At 36.7% G+C, this 14436-nt stretch overlaps 1 protein-coding gene across 1 annotated transcript in view; it reads left to right on the top strand.

The window, feature by feature from the left end:
* Positions 1 to 3213: 3213 nt before the first annotated feature.
* daam1a (dishevelled associated activator of morphogenesis 1a) overlaps positions 3214 to 14436 on the top strand; it is a 56564-nt gene continuing 45341 nt past the window's right edge. The window contains exon 1 of the mRNA XM_058748902.1: positions 3214 to 3348. The gene's annotated coding sequence lies outside the window, so the exon portion shown is untranslated. The remainder of the gene's footprint in view (positions 3349 to 14436) is intronic.

Genomic DNA, 14436 nt, shown 5'->3' with positions numbered 1-14436 from the left:
ATACTGCAGAGGAAGTTAATGCTTGAAGTCAATGCCTTAGTAATGAATTTTTGTGCTCTCTGTGAGGAGTTAAATGAACGAATGCCGTTCCAAACCCATATGATTTTATTTCTTTTGTGGACCTCAAAGCAGAGAATCCTGGCTGCTCTTTTCCATACAATGAAAGTGAAGGATGGGACTGTCACAGCCTAAAAATTCATAGGAAAAGATGATGCATGCAAACCCAGGTTTGATGTCAGATACCATGTTTTCTTGCATGTCTCATTGTTAATGGCAAACTTGGTGTAACCTGTAATGATCTAGCTTATTTCAATGTGAACAGGCAAAGTTTTTAGAGCAAATACATTTTTTTTGGTCTGCTCTTAACATAATGGCTTCAGAAGGCATAGAATATAGTGCACAAAATGTATAGATTACTTTTATCATTTTTGGAGCTCAACAGCCTCCTTTCACATTCATTGAATGGAAAAGAGCAGCCTGGACATTCACCATTGCCATCACAGGAATAAATTACATTTTAAAACATTACAACAGAAAACGGTTATATTTTACAGTATATGTTTACTGTATTTTTTGTCAAGTAAATGCAGCCTTTGTGACCATAAGAGATTTCTTTAAAAAAAAAAATACACTGATCCAAAATGTCTCTGTATAATTTGTTGTAATTGACAGGGATTTTGTAATGAATTATGTTCATAATCAGTAATTACAGTGTTAGTTTAAGGGTCAAACAGGCGTTATATGGATAAGTCATGTAATCCAGACAGAATTTGGATTGAATCCTTCTGGTTTAAGCAGTTTGAAAGAGCAGTTTGTTTTTGAGCTGCTTATAGAGAGTGTAGACTTGTTCCCATTAGTTTCTGTGCAAGTAACGATATGCAGACCTGGGCTGCTTAAATATTTACACACCTCTAATGCTCTCGGCCTAGTCCTTAGAAGTGCTGCCCTCTCTATACATTAAACAGACTGTCCTTCCAACCATGACGGCTCTAGTCTGGCGTACTGACTCTGAGCTGAAGTGAAAGGAACAGCTTTGGCTTCTGAAAAGACATTTACAGACTGCCAAGACAATGAGGCACGTTGAAAGCCAAGTTACGTGTCCTTAGTGAGTTTTTAGGACTAAAGATCTGTTGCCAAAATAGCTGAAGGAGAGATAGTGATTATGTACAGTTGTAGCAGGGAGTGGAGACAGAAACAGTGTGACACTTTTGTTTAAATAAAAATAGAAAAAAAGATGTGGAAAGTTTGCCTAGAGAAGTGAGAACGGAGGATTGTTGTGTTCTTATTCCGGTTGTCATAGTCAAAACATCATGATGACAATCTTGTCTTCTGTCTTCCGTTTGTATTACCACAGCATCATAATTAATGAACCGTTCTTTTTAATATCTTGCCAGACTGCCGGTCTATTGCCATTGGGTATGACATCCACTTTGGACATTGCAGTGCTCATGATAACTTTTGTTAACGCTAAAATAATTAAATCTACTTCACCAGCTAATTACACTTTAACAGTGATGCTATAGCGACCGCAAAAATGGAAGTTCAAAGACAAAATTGTAAAGGTGGCTGCACACTTGTTTCTCTGACGCATAAGGTCTATAGACTTTGCAAAAAATGCTGAGTTAAAAAAATATTTCTATGAAATATGAGATATTCTTATGAAACTTATAAGATAATACTCAGTATTATTACAATATTTACCCCCGATATAACAACAACAACAATAATATATACACAGTGTATTAGCTATATCAGTCACAAGAACATAATAGTAATAATAATAAATAACAATAAGACAACACTATAATTAAAAATAATAATCAAGTATTGATTCTCATGTTCAGAGAGGAACTCTGGTGAGTCCTAATTTTTTTTTTGCTAACATTGATTCCTGGTAACAAATTAGAGCAGGCAGTATTTCTGCTATTGTACTGTAGTTTTTGGGAATTAAAATTTGATCATGGGTTAGTGTGGCCCCATGGCCCAATCTCCATCACCAGCTGCTGCCATGTCTGTAATTCCACCAGACAGCCCACCATGTACAATCATTCCCATAATCCTCTGTAAGTCTGTCTGTGGCCTGCTTTTGCCTAAATAAATCCTATGGATCTCTTTCCTCAATTGCTTTTAAGTGCAATGAGTGCTACATTGAGCCTCACGTGATGTATACACAAGAGTTTTGGGAAAGTCTGTTAAAGGGATAGTTCACCCAAAAATGAAACTTTTGTCATTTACTCACCCTCAAGTAGTTCCAAACCTGTATGAATTTCTTTATGCCAAATACAAAGGAAGATATTTTGAAGAAAGTTTGTAACCAGGATGTTTTGGGGCACCATCGACTTCAATAGTAGGACAAAAAAATACTATGGAAGTCAATAGTGCCCCAGAACTGCTTTGTTTCCCACAATCTTCAGCCTATCTTCCTTTGTGTTCAGCAGAACAAAGACATTCATACAAGTTTGGAACTACTTGAGAGTGAGTAAATGATGACAGAATTTTCATTTTTGGTTGAACTGTCCCTTTAATGCACATCAGTGTTCAATTGTTATTTCAAGCATAAAAAAAAATCAAATGAATATTCTTCATTTGTATCGTTTTATGTGTTATGACATTTACATCTTGACTCATTGCACACCATGCTTCTGATCATTGCATTAGAATTGACATCTTATTGTATAAATAGCTTACTTTTTTTTTGGTTTGTTTTGTATGATTTTTCTAGAATGTATATGTTTTGATTCAAAACTGTAATGAAAGAAAGAAAGAAATTGGAGTGATGTATTCATCCAGCCCTGTATAATAATGCAAATTGGTCTAAAATGTGAGATTTGCTTGCTAATTAGTGTTCATCATGTTAATGATCACATAATTGTGTGTTGTTGTGAACTAATTTCGTGTTTTTCTACTCAAATTAACCACTGAGAGGACTTCCAGTTCCAGGTGTTCATATTAGAACAGAAATGATTATAGTAATTCAATGTTACAGAATGGAAAAGAATTTAAGATTTGAGAACTCGTCGATCTTTTAATCTTTTATTTTACAATTAAAATAATAACAATAATACAAATTTACAGCCTGTCTATTTTTATCTATCCATGGGAATTGCATGTCAATAAAGATTTTTTTCGTTGTGGTTTAAACGCCCAAACAGCTTTCTCTCATCCTCGTTTTCTAACTACATTTCCCATAAAAACATGCGCCCCAACGTTTGCGCATGCGCACTGACGTCAAGCCCCAAGCCTAAAAGGGATGACGTCACCTGCCTGTCGGATCGTGCTGTATTGTTGCACTGGAATGAGAGCGCACGAGCCCAGAGCGTTCGCTGGGAGGATGGGACTGTTTACAAGGTAACTTCTCAATCTCAGACCTCAAACTGACAGCTACATGACACGTCCAGAAAAACAAATAGTATAAATACAGCCGACTTTGGACTTCTTTTGAAGTGATTTGGCTTTAAAGGGTGGGACGTAGAGATACATGCAAAATCGGCGGTTCAGTGGGCGAATGATTCTCGTCTAATTTATAAAACAAATGAAACACATTTGTTTTCGTCTTCGATACGTTTGTTTGTATTGAAACCCTGTCTGATTGTGATTATTTCGTCACTTTGATCTAGTTCACTTCAGAAACTACACTTCATAGTCTACTTGCCAACTCTTGACAGTTTGATACAATGTTGCCATTTAAAACTCATTTACATGCTAGATTTACTTCAGTTTAATTCAGACAGTAGTTGTCACTGTTTTACCAGATGTTTGCTACAGTTCATGAAGGACAAAGGGAAGTTAATGAGTAACCAAATCAAGATCTACTTTTCATGCACGGCTGTAGAAATGCTTATTGAAAAAACTTTCTTTTAGTGCGAGTTGTGCTCTGATAATGAAATGTTTTACGAAGTGAAACTTAAAATATCAGGAGCAAGATGGTGTTTATTCACAACAGAAGTATGCACTAAGTTTAGTGCAATGGAGCACAGTGATTGTTAGTAACTTGTGGTCTTGATGGAGTATGCATTGGTTTTTGGCGCATTTGTTGTAGTTTTTTTCTCCTGGGTTGATACTGTGGTTGTTGAGGACAAAACTGAGGCCATGGTATTCTTTGGAATATGATTGGATCCATGAAGACCCTATGCATTTTATGGCATTTGGACTTATAGATTTGAGGTCATGTAGTAATATGTTTGTGTTTTCCTAAAAACAAACAAACAAAAAAAATAGTCGAAGTTCACATTTAGTAGATGCATGCATCTAAACTTTGTCTTTCTTTTCAAAAATATAAAAGCAAAAATATAACTACTATCCAATTTTTTGTCCAGTAAAAGGAATTGTTTACCCAAAAATGAAAATTTGCTGAAAATGTATTCAGTATCGGTCCATTCGGGATGTAGATGAATTTGTTTCTTCATCAGAAAAGAATTTGGAGACGTTATGCATTACATAATTCGCTCACAAGTAGATTCTCTGCAGTGAATGGGTGCCGTCAGAATGAGAGTTCAAACAGCTGATAAAAACATCACAATAATCCACACAACTTCAGTCCATCAGTTATTGTCTTTGAAGCAAATCCATTATTAAGGTGTTTTAACTTTAAACTGTTGCTTCTGGCTAAAATATTCTCATACTGACGGCACCCATTCACTGCAGAGGGTCCATTGGTGAGCAAGTGATGTAATGCTAAATCTGTTCCAATGAAGAAACAAACTTATCTACATCTTGGATGACCTGAGAGTGAGTAAATGTTCAGCAAAATTTAATTTCTGGGTTAACCATTCCTTTAAATCTTCTCCCTGATTCTAACTTCCTTCCTTCCTTCAAAAGGAAATATGTAAATTTGGCAAGAAAGACTGCTTGTCAAGCAATTTCATGGGGTCTTTTACATGCCGTAGCTTCACTGCAAAGATCATAGACTGATACTGAAGCTGTGTGGGGTCTGTTTCCTGATGGTTTGGATCCTCCTGGGATTTGTGTGATGATATTTTCTCCTTTGTCATTAATTTCACTCAAAGTAGAACAATTATGCATTTGGTAACGTCTGCACGCAATCCACCTCAACATTTTAAATTATTGCAATAACAAGCAGTTATAGCATTCTTCTATGATCAAGCTCACAAGCACAGACTTGCAGTGACAGTGTAAGTATTAAAGCAAAGAAGCGTCTCTGATCTGACCGAAATTGCTGCTCGCTCATGGATGTAATGTAGGTTCGTTCGCATCGAAAATCATTGCCACATTCCTTTATATCCTTGACTGCTCATCCGGGGCCGTTTGACCTTATTAATTTGTTGCACCGTGCAGTGTTCAGCGTCTCTCGTTTAATCACACCTCTAGTGCTTAACATGCTGGGCAATAAGCCAAATCCCTCCAGCATGGCCCAGAATTGCATGCCTGCAGTCCCAGCCCTTGGTCTTTTTTTTTGGGAGAGGGTTGATAGTTTATGTGAAGGGTGTGTGTGTGTGTGTGTGTGTGTGTGTGTGTGTGTGCTTGTGTGTCGTGCACCGCAACGAGAGTTTGTTTTGCCTAATTGGGGAGGCTGGTAGAGATGCTGACATTAGAAGTGTGGGAGATGTCTTTAATTACCGAGGTGGGGTCACATTGACACATCTGCAGTATCTCAGTGCTAGAGAATGCCAAAGTAGCGCCAAGACTTGATACCGGGACTTCTTTCAGAGTGCAACCGATACCAGACGCAAGACTCCACCCTCCCATGGGCTCTGCCTCTGAGCTAATCTGGTTAAGTGTTTTTTTTTTTTAGGTTTTAAGTGGTGTTTATGTGTAGTTTCTGTGTCTCCCGAGCGCATAATGTATGATGAAATATGTTGCAAATAGAAAGACACGTAATATGTCTGCTTTTGTGGGGTTTGGAGCTGTTTTAGTTTTGCTGTGTGTACAGAATTTAAAGTAAGAGAAGGACGAGTCGGTTTGGATATTCTGGTCTGATTATCACATGCTCTTGTTGCTTTGATAAAATAGAGAAACTGTAATCTTGTTTTAAGTTTGAAGACAACACCCAAAACCCTCAAGCCCATGACAACCCCTCTGTTGTATCCATGGCAACAGAGATGTCTTTAAAGCACTGTGAAGGATGTCTCTAGTTTGTCTAAAGTGCTATGCTGTACACCTTTTATTGTTTTTTCCCCCTCCAGTTTGATATTCTCTGTTTGCCACATCTGCACTAGGTAACTTTAAAAGATTATTTAAAACAAATGTTTGCATTGTGATTAGTGCTGGGCAACGATTAATCTAGATTAAATATGAAAATTTATTATATAATCTATTATTTAATTGTTTATATAATATATCTGTGTGTACTGTGAATATTTATTATGTGTATATAAAGACACACGCATACAGTATATATTTTGAAAATATTTACATGTATATATTTATATTAATATAATTTATGATATATAAATATATTTAATATATAAACATAACACATGTTTCTTAAATATATACATACATGGGTGTGTATTCATATATACATAATAAATATGCACAATACACACACACACATATTATGTACACAAAAACTTTTATTTTGGATCAGATTAATCTAGATTAATCGTTGCCCAGCACTAATTGTGATATTTTCATATTTTCAATTAAGCACAATTTCCCACCAAATTTCATTACATTAATGCAAAAATCTCTTTCTCATTACTATTATAGAATAAAATATTTAATATAATAATATCCATGACCAGTAGTCCATGATGGCTTTTAATAACGTTATTCAAATTACAATTTATACAATACAATAGAGTTACAATATTCTAATTTATTTATTTATTTAAAATTTTTATTAATTTATTTTGTAAAATAATATAATAGTGGAGGGGCAAAATATTATATTTTAAAATCTATATTATTATATAATATTTTATTATAAAAACAATATATTATGTTAGAATATTATCATTGCATTATGTTGTTTAAATCACCAATGATTATATTAAATGAAATCTAATATAATCATTGGTGAGTCTCCTGAATTTTAGAATTGTTATCATTGATTATATTGAAAGATTCTATATGATCTTAATTAGTACTGTTGTTGTTACTTGTGTTTTTGTATAGTGATTGTTTCTTAAGCGAATGCTATATTATTGTAAATGATGTATCGAAATGATACTGTTAATGTTGCCATAAATTTAGCCATTGTTGCTGATATAGCGTTAAAACAAATAAATAAATAAACAAACAAACATTGGTGATTTATACAGCATAATGCAATGATGATATTTTAATTAATTTAAATATTTTTATTTATTTCATATTAGAAATATTATCCATGATGTTTTTTTTTAAATATTCTATATTATAATTTATACATTACAATTACAATGTTGGTATTTATTTATTTATTTATAAGTAAATTGGCTTAATAGTCATAAAATAATAAAATGTATGCAAATACAAAAAAAATTTCTTTTGATTTAGTGGTTAAATATGACCCGTATTTTCATTTAATTCATTTCAGTTTCATTATGAGCAATCTTTATATTTTGTCATTATAAAGACACCCTCTGTTTGTTTTCCTTTCGAGCTGTTTTATCAGTGGTGTCTTGATTGTCGTTTAGTGCTGGTGCCAGCCTCTTCTTCATCAGATGGTGTTTAAATTGTACTGCACTGCACAAGCCTGCAGAAGTAGTCAACTCTCTGTGTGTGTGTGTGTGGATGTGCCTCAGGGTTTGTGTGACTCGGATAAAGGAGGTGTTCTGGGAGGCCTATCCCAGCTCTGTCCAGTGTAGTGGAACAAAAGCCCAGTGTAGCTGTTTAAATTTGCCATTCTCTCCTGGATAAAACTCAGACAATGCTCTGATCACATGTTATTCATGTTACAGTCTTGCTTGGCACCCCAGTTCTCCAACAAGCATCAGTAGGGGGCTCTCACGATGGGCAGGGTACACACATACCATTCAACCAATCCGTCCTTTTCATAGGTTTCGGTAGTATCATGCATTGTCACGGCCCATGGCATCGTGTTGCAATCTACAACTGATGCAAGAGCTAACATTCCTTAATGGAGATCAACTAAATGTCTGCCTTTGACGGTGCAGTTTGACTGGTATTCATGAAGGTTGCTTGCTGTATAAGTATTCCCAGATACAGTATGTAGACTTTGAGCTTGACGGAGGGTGGAATGGTGCCAGTTTAGATAAACAAAATCCAAAGCCATTTCCAAATTAGGCAAAAATGGCAAGGGTCAATCCAATATTTACACAGGACAGGTGTAGAACATATTTTTTTTAGGCATGTAGTATTCAGTCATATTTTATACAATTCAGCCATGAAACCATTCATTTTGCTTTTGTAAAAAATAAGTAGACATTTAATACTGAATTATTATCCTAAGCCAGGGGTTTTCAAGCTTTCTGATGCCAAAACCCCTCAGAGACACATTGCATAAAGACCCAATGATACTGTTTATTTTATTTTATTTGATCCTCTCTCTTTCTTTTTTTCCTTCCTTTTTTTTTTTTTTTATTTATTTATTTTTTTATTGTTAGGGCAGCTGAGAGATTTTTTTGTTTGTTTTCTATGGGAGCAGATAAAAGTGAGTTTAAAAAAAAAAATTTTTTTTTTTTTTATCTTTATTTCCATTTCTTTGCACTTTTGATCTATTGTTAGGGCAGCTGAGTTATTTATTTATTTATTTTTTATTTTTATTTCTATTTTTATCCAGTTAGAAAACCCCTGTCTTTTAGCCTCAGTGACACATGGAGAAGTGTGACGTAGTTACGAAGTGGGTTTTAAGTAATGGATTCAGCAGATGGAGAAGGTGGTGGCCAACAGCCATTGTCCTTTGAATCCACATCAGAGGCTCGAGTAGTTTACCGACGCAGCAGAAACGGTGTAGCCTTGAACTCCACTTGCACCAGGAAGTCAGGCTGACAATTAATACGCTTGGGGATTGAAACAAAGATGTTTTGGAGGTCATTGTATTCGAGAACTGAGGGCGCTAGGTAGCTTTGCAGAAGGGAATGCCTGCGACCTGCCAGCATTAACTAAACATTTCAGTGGGCCATGAAATGTGTGCAAATGTGGGTTTAGCTTAAGTGGAGATGCAAGTTCTCAACAAGACCGCTGAGGCTGAAATGCAATCAAGGCTGAAGGTCTCTAATTGGCTCTGGGTTGGTGCCGGCACATGCGGTAGGGCGTTTCCAAACAGTAGCCAGTGGCAGGGGGAATTTTATTGCCCTTTTTGTTACCAGGGTGAACCAGTATGCATCTTCTGGTTTGGCAATGACTAGAAGCCCTTCGGGGCGCACATTAGAGCAATAATGGTGGGGAAAACTGACTACATTTGTCCTGCGGCGTGGAAGAAAGGCCACAGTGCTCTCAGCTTCATCCCCTCGACTATGGACAAAAGCAAGACTGTTTATGCCGCCATTCTTGCCAGAACTGTTTTTGAAAAAACAAACTATTTATTCACTTTCTGCCGTGTTTAATGAGGCCGATAAGTAGGGTTAAGGAATGCTGGGTCATGTCTCTAACTTAATTATTTCCATGTTAGCTACCACTAGCTGTCAGACTTGATGGTTAAATGGCACTTGTCAACACTGGCTGTCATACACGGCTATATGTTTAAATAAATCACAGGTTGTTTCTAAAGGGTGAGGTTCTGAGTTGTCACACCTTGAATTCATCCGCCTGTGTGTGTGACACACCTATAATGAAAACAAATGTTTCCTTCATGGACCAAAACATTGACTATATTGTCCATAAAACAGATTTGTAGGAAAAAAGATGGGATTTATTTGAATGTAAAGCTCTGACTGCTTTGGATTAGAGTTGGATCGAATCATATAAAGAGGACAGGACACTTTCACCAGTTTGGACTGGCTGCTGCGTTTTCAAGATCCTTCTGGCACGGTTTTCTATTAGAATTTGACTTTGTCTGTTTGGACAGTGACTTTATGCTTGTTTCTATTTTGAGGAAAGGGATATCCCTTCTTTTATGGCCACAAAAGAGTTTTTTTTGCTGTGTAATGATTGGGTGTGTTGATATGACTCTTGTGTAAATAAGATGAGTGATTTCTTCTGGCCTTTTGTAACCTTTATACTTTTCCAATTCTGATTTATTCAGAATTGATTCTTTTATCCATTACACCATAAGAGGTTTTCGGCCAAAGGGAACAGTGATATTTCTTCACTTTGTTCCAGTATTTTGAAAGGAGCGGGGAGGTTGTTCTGGGATAATCTGGTGCAAGGTCAGTGGTGGGTGGTGGAATAACCCTCTAATGTGTGGTCATAAACTCTTTCCCATAGGCCCATGGGTCGTGATGCACATCCTTTCATCAGGCACACCCATTTCCCACACCCGTCTCTATACCTGACAGTTGAGGGTGTGAGAAATCCCTCAGAGAGGAGATGGCTGTATGTTTTCTCTCTGAAAGTTTATGCTTGAAGAATCAGATCCAGTTTGTGTGTTTGAATCTGATCAAATGCTTTGCATTTTGCGCTGATGGAAGAAAGAAAGTGAAAACATTGAAATGGTTTCCCCTTGTCAAGGTGCGGGAGTTCAGGTATGTTGAGGGGTAATGAAAGGCTGGTGATGTGCTGTGGGCCTGTGGAAGTGCAAAAGGTCATCAAATTATTTAATTTTATTTTATTTTGCAGTGAATAATAGCATTTAATGCTGATATGACAGTAAAATAAATATAGTTCAATTACAGTGCTTGCATAGTAGGCATGGGCCACTATGAGATTCTGACGGTATGATAACCTTAGATAAAAATATCACGGTATCACGGTATTGCGATAACAGCTCTATAAAATATGTTATTTTTAAATATCTGGGTTAAAAACAACAACGTTTTTTCCACTGAACACAATATATTTTTTATTTAAGAAACATATAGAACATTTTGGAACAGTAAACATGTCAGGCTAAATAATTAAAATAAATAATTGAATTCTTGTTAATTAAATGAAGTGCAGTCACTTAAGTGAGCCTAAACCTGCAGCTCAACAATAATCAGAACATAAATAATTTTCTATAAAAAAAAAAAAAAATCCTTCTAAATGAAAAAAAATAAATAAATGCAGTCACTTAATCTTAACCTACAGCTCAATAATTAAAACGTAATTTCTGTAAAAAAAAAAAAAATCAGTCATTAAAGTGGAGCTCAACAAGGTTTTTGGAGACATGCTCACTTTCTGCACATGCATCTTTCAGTCCGTTATGAGCGGTGAGGTACAAAGATGTGTGCACATACACATAAGGAGAGCGCGCGAGTGTGTCTCTCTCTCTCTCTCTCATATACACACACACACACACACACACACACACGGTCTCTCTCCATATAACACTCAAACAGTGTCAAAGACACCTGAGAGCCAGCAGTTTGTTTGTTTTTTAAATGATGTGATTTTGAACAGATGTAAACAATGGCAGGAGGCTTAAAGGGGTGGTTTACTGCGATTTCTCTTTTGTCATTTTAAATAGTGTGTAATGTTGCTGTTGGTGCATGAACAGTATCTGCAAAGTTGCTGCGCTGAAAGTTCAACATAAGCGGAGATATATGGGACTACAACGAGATACTTCCCGGGTTGCATATGTAAAAAACCCATAAATTTGCATCAACCCCTCCCTCCGGAACATGCCAAAGAGGGGGCAAGGCCATGTTCTGCGGCTTTGTCGAAGAGGAAGAGTTATAGTGGAGAGTTGTAGCCATGCCGTCTAGGGATGCAGCGATTAACCGGTTTCGCGATTAACCGCGCTTTAAAACGTCACGGTTAATTAATTGTAAAGGTTCCGCTAAACCGAGTGTTTCTGTTGCACTGAACGGAACTGTTGCAGATTGCGCAAAACGAAAACAAAGTTACACTAGCGGTGCACCAGCTTAAAATTACGTGCTTATCAGAGACACGCAGGCTACTACACGCATTAGATTAGTGACAGAAGGACTAAACAGCGACGCTTTATTTCCACCAGCGAAATGCCTGTCGATAGTGTGGGACCATTTTCGGTACACCAAGAATGACCAGAGTGTCATTTAAATATTGCCGTAAAAAAACTGCTGCTAAAGAGCGAATGCACAAGGGATCATGCCCGGCTAGCTGTACATTGAACGATTTTAATGCACAATGTGAAGGCAAGAACCACCTGACGCGAAGCTACGGCTCGTTAGCTCAGCATTCTGCCCGCTTCAGATCAGAATGAGATGAAATAGTGCGGTAAAATCACATTTATTTGATTGAATTAATTATAATATTTAGCTACTTGAATTAATTATTCGATTGAGAGAGAGAGAGAGGTGACAGTTGCCTATGTGAATTAGCCTACCTGCGTCTGTGTCTCTCCAGTAGGCTATTTAATCTAATTTATTTAAAAAAGTCGCTGGGCAGCGTTCTCAAGAAGTTTGTCCTCCTGAATGTTTGTATGCGTGCACAGCGCGATCTCCGATCTCACAAACCAAAACAATAGACATGATTTTTTCAGGCCACATGTAAAATCATATGAATTATTATGAAGATTATTAAAATGAATACGTATGGATGACAGTTGATTACAATAATATTTCAGTTTATTTCCATCATTAGTAAGTTTCTCCTGTGAGATAAATAAAGTTAATATTGGTCTTATATTAATAATACTTAATTAACTTTGTTATTGTAGTATTATTCACAAGTAAAAAAAATAATAAAATCAAAATTTTCATCATGTTTCCAAATTCTCTACCCCAGGTTCAAAAGAAATGTAAATAATGTAGCCTACAAACTGAAAACATTAAATACTTTTGTGATCTGTTTCCATTTCTTATTTTCAAAAGAGAAATACTGTCATGGATGGTTTCAGAGCAGCAGTCACCTTTTTTCATTCTAATGAGAGAGATGGACTTTTGTTTGTCTTTTGTTTATTATTATTTTGTGCTGTATTGTTGGTTACTGTGTTATTTCTGTTTCAAAAGCTAGCAATAAATAACACTTTAACATCTAAAGAGTGTTCATGTGATTTTATACATTAGTAATGTTGGGAAGTTAATAAATGCATAATAATCGTCATAATCGTAAAACCGTGATTATTCCTCAGACAATAATCGTACCAACAAAATCTATAATCGTTGCATCCCTAATGCCGTCGAAACAGTGTTATTTTCACCCAGCTGTCAGGTCTTCTGTGTTCGGGCTTCCTACAGACGCTGTAGTTCGTCAACAATGGTTAAAATTTATGTTTGATTATGTTCCTGACAATTACAATCCTAGTTTAGCTCTCTGTGCTGCGCATTTTACGGAAGACAGCTTCCAGAATCTACATGAGTTCAATGCCGGATTCACACAGAAACTATTACTAAAACATGGAGCGGTTCCAACTTTAAAACCAGAGGCAGCAGTTGTTGGGCCACAACCTGTAAGTAAGATTTCATAATTTTAAATGTATTTGCATGTATAATTTCAGACGTAATGTTTTAGTTTTATCAAGAACGTAAACACAAGCCAACGCTGTTTGGTTATAGTGGCCAGTTAGTTCGATGCTATTTTGTGTGTTTAAGACAAACGTGTACAAACTTCAAAAAATCATATGTAATCACAACAGCAAACTTCCATTCAGAAACGTTTTGTAAGAGCCGTGCTTGCGGAAGTTCTGCTTGACTCTCTTCATTACCGCTTTCTGGGTCTGATTCTGGCTGAAACTGATACGGCAATATTGACACCATTATTTACATTTGACCGCAGCACATGCAACTGTCGCCCGTGAAGGTGATGGGCGTGAAGTTTCCGGACAATGTGCAGTACGCAGTTTAGCCAATCACAACACACCGGCCCAACTAACCAATCTGAGCCGATTGCCTGTTTCTGAGGGAGTGGTTTCAGAGAATCAGGAAGTCAACCGGTCGTTCAAATGACAGAGGAGAAAGCGGCTTACAATAAAGGTGAAATATATGAAAAATAAGGCGTTTTTTAACAAACGAAACACGAAGACATGTTATATTGCACCCCATAAACACAATCAAGCAAAGAAAAAAAGCAGTAAACCACCCCTTTAAAATTATAGATGTGATACCAGCTAAATTTAATTATTGTACAAAATTGCAGAAACGCAGTACTTTAGTCTGCTATTCCCCGCTCTGTGAAGTAATGTGAGGGAGGAAACTAGTTGATGTTAGCTAGTTAATTAGCCATGTTATCTGCCTCGGTAGCAAGCCAAATAGTATTTATTTCAACACTGAAACAACCGGCGAATGGGTCTCTGTCTTGTTCGAGGGTGAAATGAAGACGACACAGATATATAGTTTGTGTACGACCTAGGTATGTCATCTGTATGGAACGTTGTTGTGTACGGAACATTACTCTACGTTACCCGAAAAATTCCCATACGGCAGACTTCGTCTTTTTCGAGGGGGGAAAAAGTTCCAGGGGATTCACCTCCTTCGGCCATCATCCTGCTCGCACCAACCGGAGGGGGAGGGGTCGTGTGAGTCGTTACGC

The sequence above is a fragment of the Onychostoma macrolepis genome, chromosome 17, assembly GCF_012432095.1.
Source record: "Onychostoma macrolepis isolate SWU-2019 chromosome 17, ASM1243209v1, whole genome shotgun sequence".
NCBI classification, from domain to species: Eukaryota; Metazoa; Chordata; class Actinopteri; order Cypriniformes; family Cyprinidae; genus Onychostoma; species Onychostoma macrolepis.
Note: the sequence above shows the minus strand (reverse complement) of the source record. Positions and strands in the feature narration are given on the sequence as shown.